This window comes from Schistocerca americana, chromosome 3 (genome assembly GCF_021461395.2).
Source record: "Schistocerca americana isolate TAMUIC-IGC-003095 chromosome 3, iqSchAmer2.1, whole genome shotgun sequence".
Classification (NCBI taxonomy): domain Eukaryota; kingdom Metazoa; phylum Arthropoda; class Insecta; order Orthoptera; family Acrididae; genus Schistocerca; species Schistocerca americana.
This window is the reverse complement of record NC_060121.1, coordinates 833363933-833372572: the sequence shown is the minus strand read 5'-3', so window position 1 is coordinate 833372572 and position 8640 is coordinate 833363933.

The window sequence follows — 8640 nt, the reverse complement described above, 5'->3', positions numbered from 1 at the left end:
TCATTACAATTGAAAAAAAATCATCATTAATAACTGAACTAAAATTTTGTAAAATCCCTGTGTTAAGTTGTAGCCCATATTCCAATAAATAATCTGTAAAAAGTTCAACTTCCTACCTCAAATACTTTGTGAGAAAAGATGTAAATTATAAGCGTTATTTTAACATTGCAAGTATAGGGCGTTCCGGAGCCCCTTAAGACGTGAGGGAATGACTTCCATGATTAAAAAGGAAGCTGTGGAAGGCAAAAACTGTATAGGATGGCATAGATTGGAATACATCCAGCAAATATCAGAGGACGTAGGTTGCAAGTGCTACTCTGAGGTGAAGAGGTAGGCACAGCAGAGCAATTCGCGGTTGGCCGCATCAAACCAGTCAGAAGAGTGATGACCCAAAAAAAAAAAACTCTCTTTCATTACATGAGATTTTTGAATTTGTCTTTTATTCTGAAAGGTGTCTCCCATAGCATTTTCATTATAGTATCTTCATACTTCGGCCTTCGTTTATTAATTTGATCTGGAGACAACTTTATGCCATTTCGAAGACCGGCCCTATTTTATTACTGGTGCCGGCCGGCGCTACAGTATGGAACCGCGCTACCGCTACGGTCGCAGGATGGATGTGTGTGATGTCCTTAGGTTAGTTAGCTTTAAGTAGTTCTACGTTCTAGGGAACTGATGACCTTAGAAGTTTAGTACCATAGTGCTCAGAGCCATTTGAACAATTTTTTTTATTACTGGCGTGTGCAACACCTTATTAAATTTCAGGGCGGTGCTCTGATTCTGAGAAATACTGAGAGGAACTAATTCCTCAAATACGTATGAGGAGAAACTCGTTGTGGAGAGCTCTCTTGATCTGAGCAAAAACACATTTTTTATCTTAGCTTCTGCCATTAAGTGTAATTTACCTTCCTAGAGAAAAGTTTTCTTTCAAATTTTCCACCAGGGCTTCTCAACCTTGATGTTAAAGTTATTTCTATTTTCCTTTCTACCGCCCTCTGTGGTGTCACCGCCAGACACCACACTTGCTAGGTGGTAGTTTTAAATCGGCCGCGGTCCACTAGTACATGTCGGACCCGCGTGTCGCCACTGTCAGGGATCGCAGACCGAGCGCCACCACAAGGCAGGTCTCGAGATACGGACTAGACTCGCCCAGTTGTACGGACGACGTAGCTAGCGACTACACTGACGAAGCCTCGCTCCTTTGCCGAGCAGATAGTTAGAATAGCCTTCAGCTAAGTCAATGGCTACGACCTAGCAAGGCGCCATTAGTAACATTGCATGTATCTAAAGAGTCTCACTTGTATCGCCACAATCTCCAGATGTACCAAAAGGATGGATTGAAGTTAAGTATTTCAGAAGCTATGTACTTTTCTTTATAGCATTCATTACGTATCCTGTTTCAGACCTCACGCACCCTGCTTTGGCTTAGCGCGTGCCTTTCGGCTTCCTCTCATTGTGTCTAGGCTGTCTTGTCTAGACACAATACCCTCTATCACTTTTCTTTTGGCGTTGTTATGCTAATAAATTATCCATTCCATATCATCGGCGAATAGCCGAATTGGTATCTATTAAGTCACGTTTCTTATAAATACTATACACGCCATTTGTACATCTGTATGGTGTTTCCATTCTGATGAATTAACAAACTACTTACCCTTACAGTTTTGAATATCGTCTCAATAGCGACCTGATTTGTCTTTATTCTCTCTTCTATTTCTAATCAAAGCATCATAATTTTTCTGCTACCTTAATATTTCAGATCTTCGTCGAGAACCTCTTTTAATATTTCCTTTCGTAACTTAGTCCAGGCGATATCTTACAACTTTCAAATGACAGGCTTTCGTTACATGGGGATAACCAAAAACATCAGATAGAGAAACGTTCTATAGTCTTATCCTGTGGTGACGTAACTACATGTAACTACAAAAAAATCCTCTTTTTACATGTGAGAGTTATTGGAATTACTGAGAACCTGTACACCCCCGATTCTGCAAAGAATCGAACTTCCACATATAAAACAACTCCATACTTCCAATTAATTTATAAATGAATTGATGTGTTAAATATTGAACGTTCAACATCCATGAAACCCGTTATTCAAGTGAAAGCGCGATTCGGTTCGATTGTGGACGGGACCGTAGGCAGTTACTATTGGTTGTCTTTTACAATTACACGCAGTTTTTTTAAACTACTAATTCCAGACTCAACAATAAATAAAAGAATACCACACGTTACTAATGAAGGAATTAAGAAACGTGTAAATAGTAGTGTTTTCAGTGAGTTACAATATAGCAAATCAGCATTAAATACAATTACTACAGATAATGTTTTACAAGCAAGCCACAGTGATCTGGGCAGAAGGTCTTACACGCCAGGAATGGCAATAAATTAAGAATTGTTGAAAACTCGCTGCAACTTACAAATTACAGGTATTAAAATATTAAAGGCAAGTCGCCACAAACACAGAAGACGGCATCAGACGCCAGGAATGGCAGTAAGTAAGGTTTTAAAGGCTTACTGCGTAAATACAAATACCAAATTCGAATTTTGTGGCAAACGACCACAATCACGGCTGAAGTCCTTACACGCCAATAATAGCAATAAATTAAGAATTGTTTAATAATTATACATTGGTTACGTTTTAAAGTATTCCTGAACGTATTTTTAACTTTGCGACACAAAAACCACCACCAAAATACGAATAAAACGACGGTTTTCTACTATGGGTCAAAAATGAGAGTACGGAGAAATCCGATAGTTCTGGTGTTAAGCATCTCAATGTTTATGTCGACGTGTCTTCTGAACTATAGATCGTGCATGAATTTCATTTTCTGAATATAATCAGTGGTATTCATGGATCCTTGTCTGGAAAACGTGCTGCGAACAGAATTAGTAGAAAAAGAGCAATAAATTAAAATGTCATGCCTGTTGCTGGGGTTTGACTGCATGACAGGGAGATTGCGGCAAGCAATAAACTATTGCCTTTTTATCGTTTCGCGGAGATATCAATAAGAAACTTTTCTCGTAAAGGTATCAAATTATGTGTTAAGTATGTGAGAAATTGCTAAGTTTAATCATTCTCAATACTGGATCAATATAGTCCGGGTATTTGCATGTCGTGATTTACCCAGCCTCAAGGGACATACACAATTTCTAACTGTCGCACTTGTCTTACTGTGTTAAACAAAATTCTACCTCTTAATGAGCAGGTCACGAGAGCCAATAATTACATGAAATAATGAAAACCAAATTTTTTTGCCTCTTGAAGACTTTACATTGGCAACCTCGAGTAGGACTGGGTTACTGTGCCTCTAGTTAGTCATTCACTAATGGAAACGCACCGACAGAGATTGTTAGCCCACTGGACTCGAATGTTGAGAGAAAGGCATTCAGATCTTGTGCTACCACTGTAAACTAGCTTTCTTGTTGTTTCCATGAACCAGTTACGATGAATTTCTGGATATGTAGTTTGAAACAATAAGTATGATAACATTTCCCATTTAAGTTTACTCTGCGTCGACGGGACATGAAACACTAGTTATAGGTGGTTGCTGTATGTAACATGTTACATAACAATTCTCTCGCTTCTATCAACGTATTGTAATGTTACGTGTACATAAAGAATAGGAAATATGCAGGAATATCGTACAATCAAGTGCAGCAACGGTATAGTTAGGTACGTCACACGTAAATAACCACGTGTTTAATTGGCGTAATTGCTATGAACACTTCTTTCGCAACTTTGAATGCGCGCAGTAGTGTACAATTTTGCTCAAAAGTATTTTGTGGAGATCACAAATTCGGAAAACTAATTCTTTGGGAGAGAGTTTTAATAAAAATACTTATCTATATAAAGCTTACTTTATTTTCTTACACATACACTATGTGATCAAAGGTATCAGGACACGTGGATGGAAATTACTTACAAGTTCGTGGCGCCCTCTATCGGTAATGCTGGAATTCAATATGGTGTTAGCCCACCCTTAGACTTGATGACAGCTTCCACTCTCACAGTCATACGTTCAGTGAGGTGCTGGAAGGTTTCTTGTGGAATGGCAGCCCATTCTTCACGGAGTGCTGCACTGAGGAGAAGTATCGTTGTCGGTCGGTGAGGCCTGGCACGAAGTCGGCGTTCCAAAACATCCCAAAGGGGTTCTATACGATTCGGGTCAGGACTCTGTGCAGGCCATACCATTACAGGGATGGTATTGTCGTGTTACCACTCCACCACATGCCGTGCATTATGTATACGTGCTCGATCGTCTTGAAAGATGTAATCGCCATTCCTGAATTGCTATTCAACAGTGGTAAGCAAGAAGGTGCTTAAAACATCAATGTAGGCCTGTGCTGTGATAGTGCAAATCAAGACCACACCATAACACCACCGCCACCGAATTTTACTGTTGGCACTACAAACGCTGGCAGATGACGTTTACCGGGGATTCGCCATACCCACATCCTGACATCGGATCGCCACACTTTGTACCGTAATTCGTCACTCCACACAACGTTTTTCCACTGTTTAATCGTCCAATATTTACACTCCTTACATCGAGAGAGGCGTCTTTTGGCATTTAGCGGCGTGATGAGTAGCTTAAGATCAGCCGCTCGACAATGAAATCTAAGTTTTCTCACTTGCAGCCTAAGTGTCATAGTAATTACAGCGGATCCTGATGCAGTTGGGAATTCCTGTGTTATGGTCTGGATAGATGTCTCCCTCTAACACCTTTTTTTTCATGAGTCTTCTGAATTCCTCTCGTGTGCTAACCTCTTCGTCTCAGAGTAGCACTTGCAACCTACGTCCTCAGTTATTTGCTGGATGTATTCCAATCTCTGTCTTCCTATACAGTTTTTGCCCTCTACTGCTCCCTCTTGTACCATGGAAGTCATTCCCTCATGTCTTAACAAATGTCCTATCATCCTGTCCCTTCTCCTTATCAGTGTTTTCCACACATTCTTTTCTTATCCGATCCGTGCAGAATCTCCTCATTCCTTACCTTATCAGTCCACCTCATTCTCAACATTCATCTGTAGCACCACACCTCAAATGCTTCGATTCTCTTCTGTTCAGGTTTTCCCACAGTAACTGTTTCACTACCATACAATGCTGTATTTCTGACGTACATTCTCAGATATTTGATATTATTAGACTTCTCTTGACCAAGAATGCCCTTTCTGTCATTGCTACTCTGCTTTTGATGTCCGCCTTGCTCCATCCGTCACTCGTTGTTTTACTGTCTAGGTACCAGAATTACTTGACTTCATCTGCTTCGTGACCAACAATCTTGATGTTAAATTTCTGGCTGTTCTCGTTTCTGCTACTTCTCATTACCTTCGTCTTTCTTCGATTTACTCTCAGTCCATTCTCTGTACTCATTAGACCGTTCATTCCGTTCAAGAGATCATCCAATTCTTCTTGACTTTCACTCAGGATAGCAATGTCATCAGCAAATCATATGACTGATATCCTTTCACCTTCAATTTTAATTCCAGTCCTGAACCCTTCTTTTATTCCCTTCATTGCTTTCTCGATGTACAGATTGAACATTAGGAGCGAAAGGCTACATCCCTGGCTTCCACCATTTTTAATACGAGCACTTCGTTCTTGGTCGACCACTGTTGTTATTCCATCTTGGGTGTTGTACATATTGTATATGGCCCGTCTCTCCCTAATTGCTTACCCCTACTTTTCTCAGAATTTTGAACATCTTGTACCATTTTACATTGTCGAACACATTTTCCAGGTCGACAAATCCTATGACCGTGTCTTGATTTTCCTTTAGTCTTCCTTCCATTATTAACCGCAACGTCAGAATTGCCTGTCTGGTGCCTTTACCTTTCCTAAAGCCAAATTGATCGCTATCTAGCGCATCCTAAATTCTCATTTCCAATTCTCATGTATATTAGTTTTGTCAGCAACGTGGATGCATGAGCTGTTAATATTACACATTACGACCCTCTTCAACTGTCGGCGGGCCCGCATCTCGTGGTCGTGCTGTAGCGTTCTCGCTTCCCACGCCCGGGTTCCCGGGTTCGATTCCCGGCGGGGTCAGGGATTTTCTCTGCCTCGTGACGGCTGGGTGTTGTGTGCTGTCCTTAGGTTAGTTAGGTTTAAGTAGTTCTAAGTTCTAGGGGACTTATGACCACAGCAGTTGAGTCCCATAGTGCTCAGAGCCATTTGAGCCAACTGTCGGCGGCATCTGTCAGTCAACAGACGAGGTCGGCTACCACGCGTTTGTGCTGTATGTGTCTCTTCACGTTTGCACATCACTATCACATCGGAAACAGTGGACCTAGTGATGTTTAGGAGTGTAGAAATCTCGCGTACAGACGTATGACACAAGTGACGTCCAATCACTTGACTACGTTGGAAGTCCGTGAGTTCCGCAGAACGCCACATTCTGCTGTCTCACGATGTCCAGTGACTACTGAGGTCGCCGATATCGAGTACCTGGCAGTAAGTGGCAGCACATTCCACGTAATATGGAAACCGTGTGTTTTTGGTGCTGTCCAGATACTTTCGATGAAATACTGTATCAAAAAATTCTAATCTTTGCATCAATGATAAAACGCAATTGAAAAAATTACATACGCTCAAATGTATTTTGTTGGAGCTGAATAGAAGATAAACAATAATTAAATCTTGATCCATGCTGTTCTTGGCTTAATATTTGTTTAGATAGCCCTTTGCGTGTATTGCTGCCGGCCGCGGTGGCCGTGCGGTTCTAGGCGCTCCAGTCCGGAGCCGCGCTGCTGCTACGGTCGCAGGTTCGAATCCTGCCTCGGGCATGGGTGTGTGTGATGTCCTTAGGTTAGTTAGGTTTAAGTAGTTCTAAGTTCTAGGGGACTGCTGACCACAGCAGTTGAGTCCCATAGTGCTCAGAGCCATTTGAACCATTTTTCGTGTATTGCTGCAGCACATCTGGATCGCATGAAACCCACGAGTTTCACCAGTCGCACCTGAGGAATCTTGTTCCATTTCTCACTCAGTTTTTTTTAGAAAGACCCTTGTTGATGCAGTTTTGTTGGCGAACGCCTCCATGCTGCTCGCCCCAAAGATATAGCGAGGGGCTCAAATTTGGGCTTTACCTTGAACATTCGAGTACCTCTGCTTTGTACGTCATCAGAATTGTCTGAATAGGGTCAGAAGTGTGGTTAGGATCGTTGCCATGAAGAAATTGTCAATTACAGGATATATTTCGTCTTCTGTAAGGCATCATATAGTCTGTTAATATTTCACCATACTTCGGACTATCCATTAACCCATTGAATTTCCACGAGAGGTTCTATACCACTTAGTGAGAAAAAGCCTCACGCCATGGCACTTCCTTCCCCGTGCTACATGGTGGTTATTTGGTACATGGAGTCATTCGTCTTGTTTTCCGACGCCGAATGTGCTGTATCTCAGAGGAGAAGAAAAGATGAAACTTGATTTCGTCACTCCATAGAACTTTTCATCAGGCTTCAATGGTGCATGACGCGTACATTTCAGCAAACTAAAGTCTTGCCTTCCTATTTGTCTCACTTATCAAAGGTTTTGAGAAGGTCACCCGCCATTCACATCTATAGCTGGTAAGCGACATTTAACTGTCGAAACATGGACCTTCACTGCGTGTTTTATTGTACGGGTTAGTTTCCCTGGATCAGCCATCAATCGCCTTCTTATGATCCTATATACTTCTTGTGTGGTTTTTCGTGACTGACCACTTCGAGCATTGTTCCCCATCGTCCCTCTTTTCTTCAGAAGCTGGGCGCAGACGCTCACAGACTGTTGTTAGATGCTAAACATCTTCGCAAAGAAAGACTGTGTTTGGCCTTGTGTGCGTGCTGTGAAGACAGCTGACTGATTGGTAATGAATATTCTTTAGTTTCAGTCAATGCTGTGAGTAAATAACAAAATTAAAATTAGATTTACCTTATGTAGTTGGGCTTGTTACTGCTTTCTCATTGTACAGGGTATTAACGAATCCCTTGGCTCAAGTCCATGCTTACCTGTACTCAGCAAGCAATACGTGAAACCGCTCCCAAGTCAAGCAGTCTTCTGTCTGAAGTACCGGTTTGTTTCGATTCCGCGTATTGACAAACATGCCTAACAACTTACCAGTTCCACTAGAGAACACTTTTGAGGGACACTGTAGCTGCGAGTGGGGTGACGTGATCTGGACAGGATAGTACCCGTCGTTCTAAAAATAATTTTTGTAACTGTGACTGCCTTGAAGAAGTTCCAGCGACCTAATTGAATTGAATCGTCTCACATCTTTAGTGTGCTGGTACTTCCAAAATAATATCATTCTGATTCACCACGCGTGTGCACTGTATCATTACCTGTTGTATTAATAATTTATAGATACTGGTACTGTGCACTCAACTACTAAGATGAGTTTTTTCGTTACGATACAGTTTTCGTTATATTCAGTGATAACATGGCCGATGATAGGATTATCTCAATTTGTATCCCCCTTTTAATGTTGGCATTAGGTTTGCATTCACGTTTCACTTGAATTTTCCTCTATGGTAACTTGGCTACAAATAAAAAAAGTGAAAGGATTTGTGGGACCATAATTGGTAAACAACGACACACAATCAGGTTCACAATGAAGTGTGCTGGTAAGGCAATTTTGTTCAGATGAGTTTATTAGT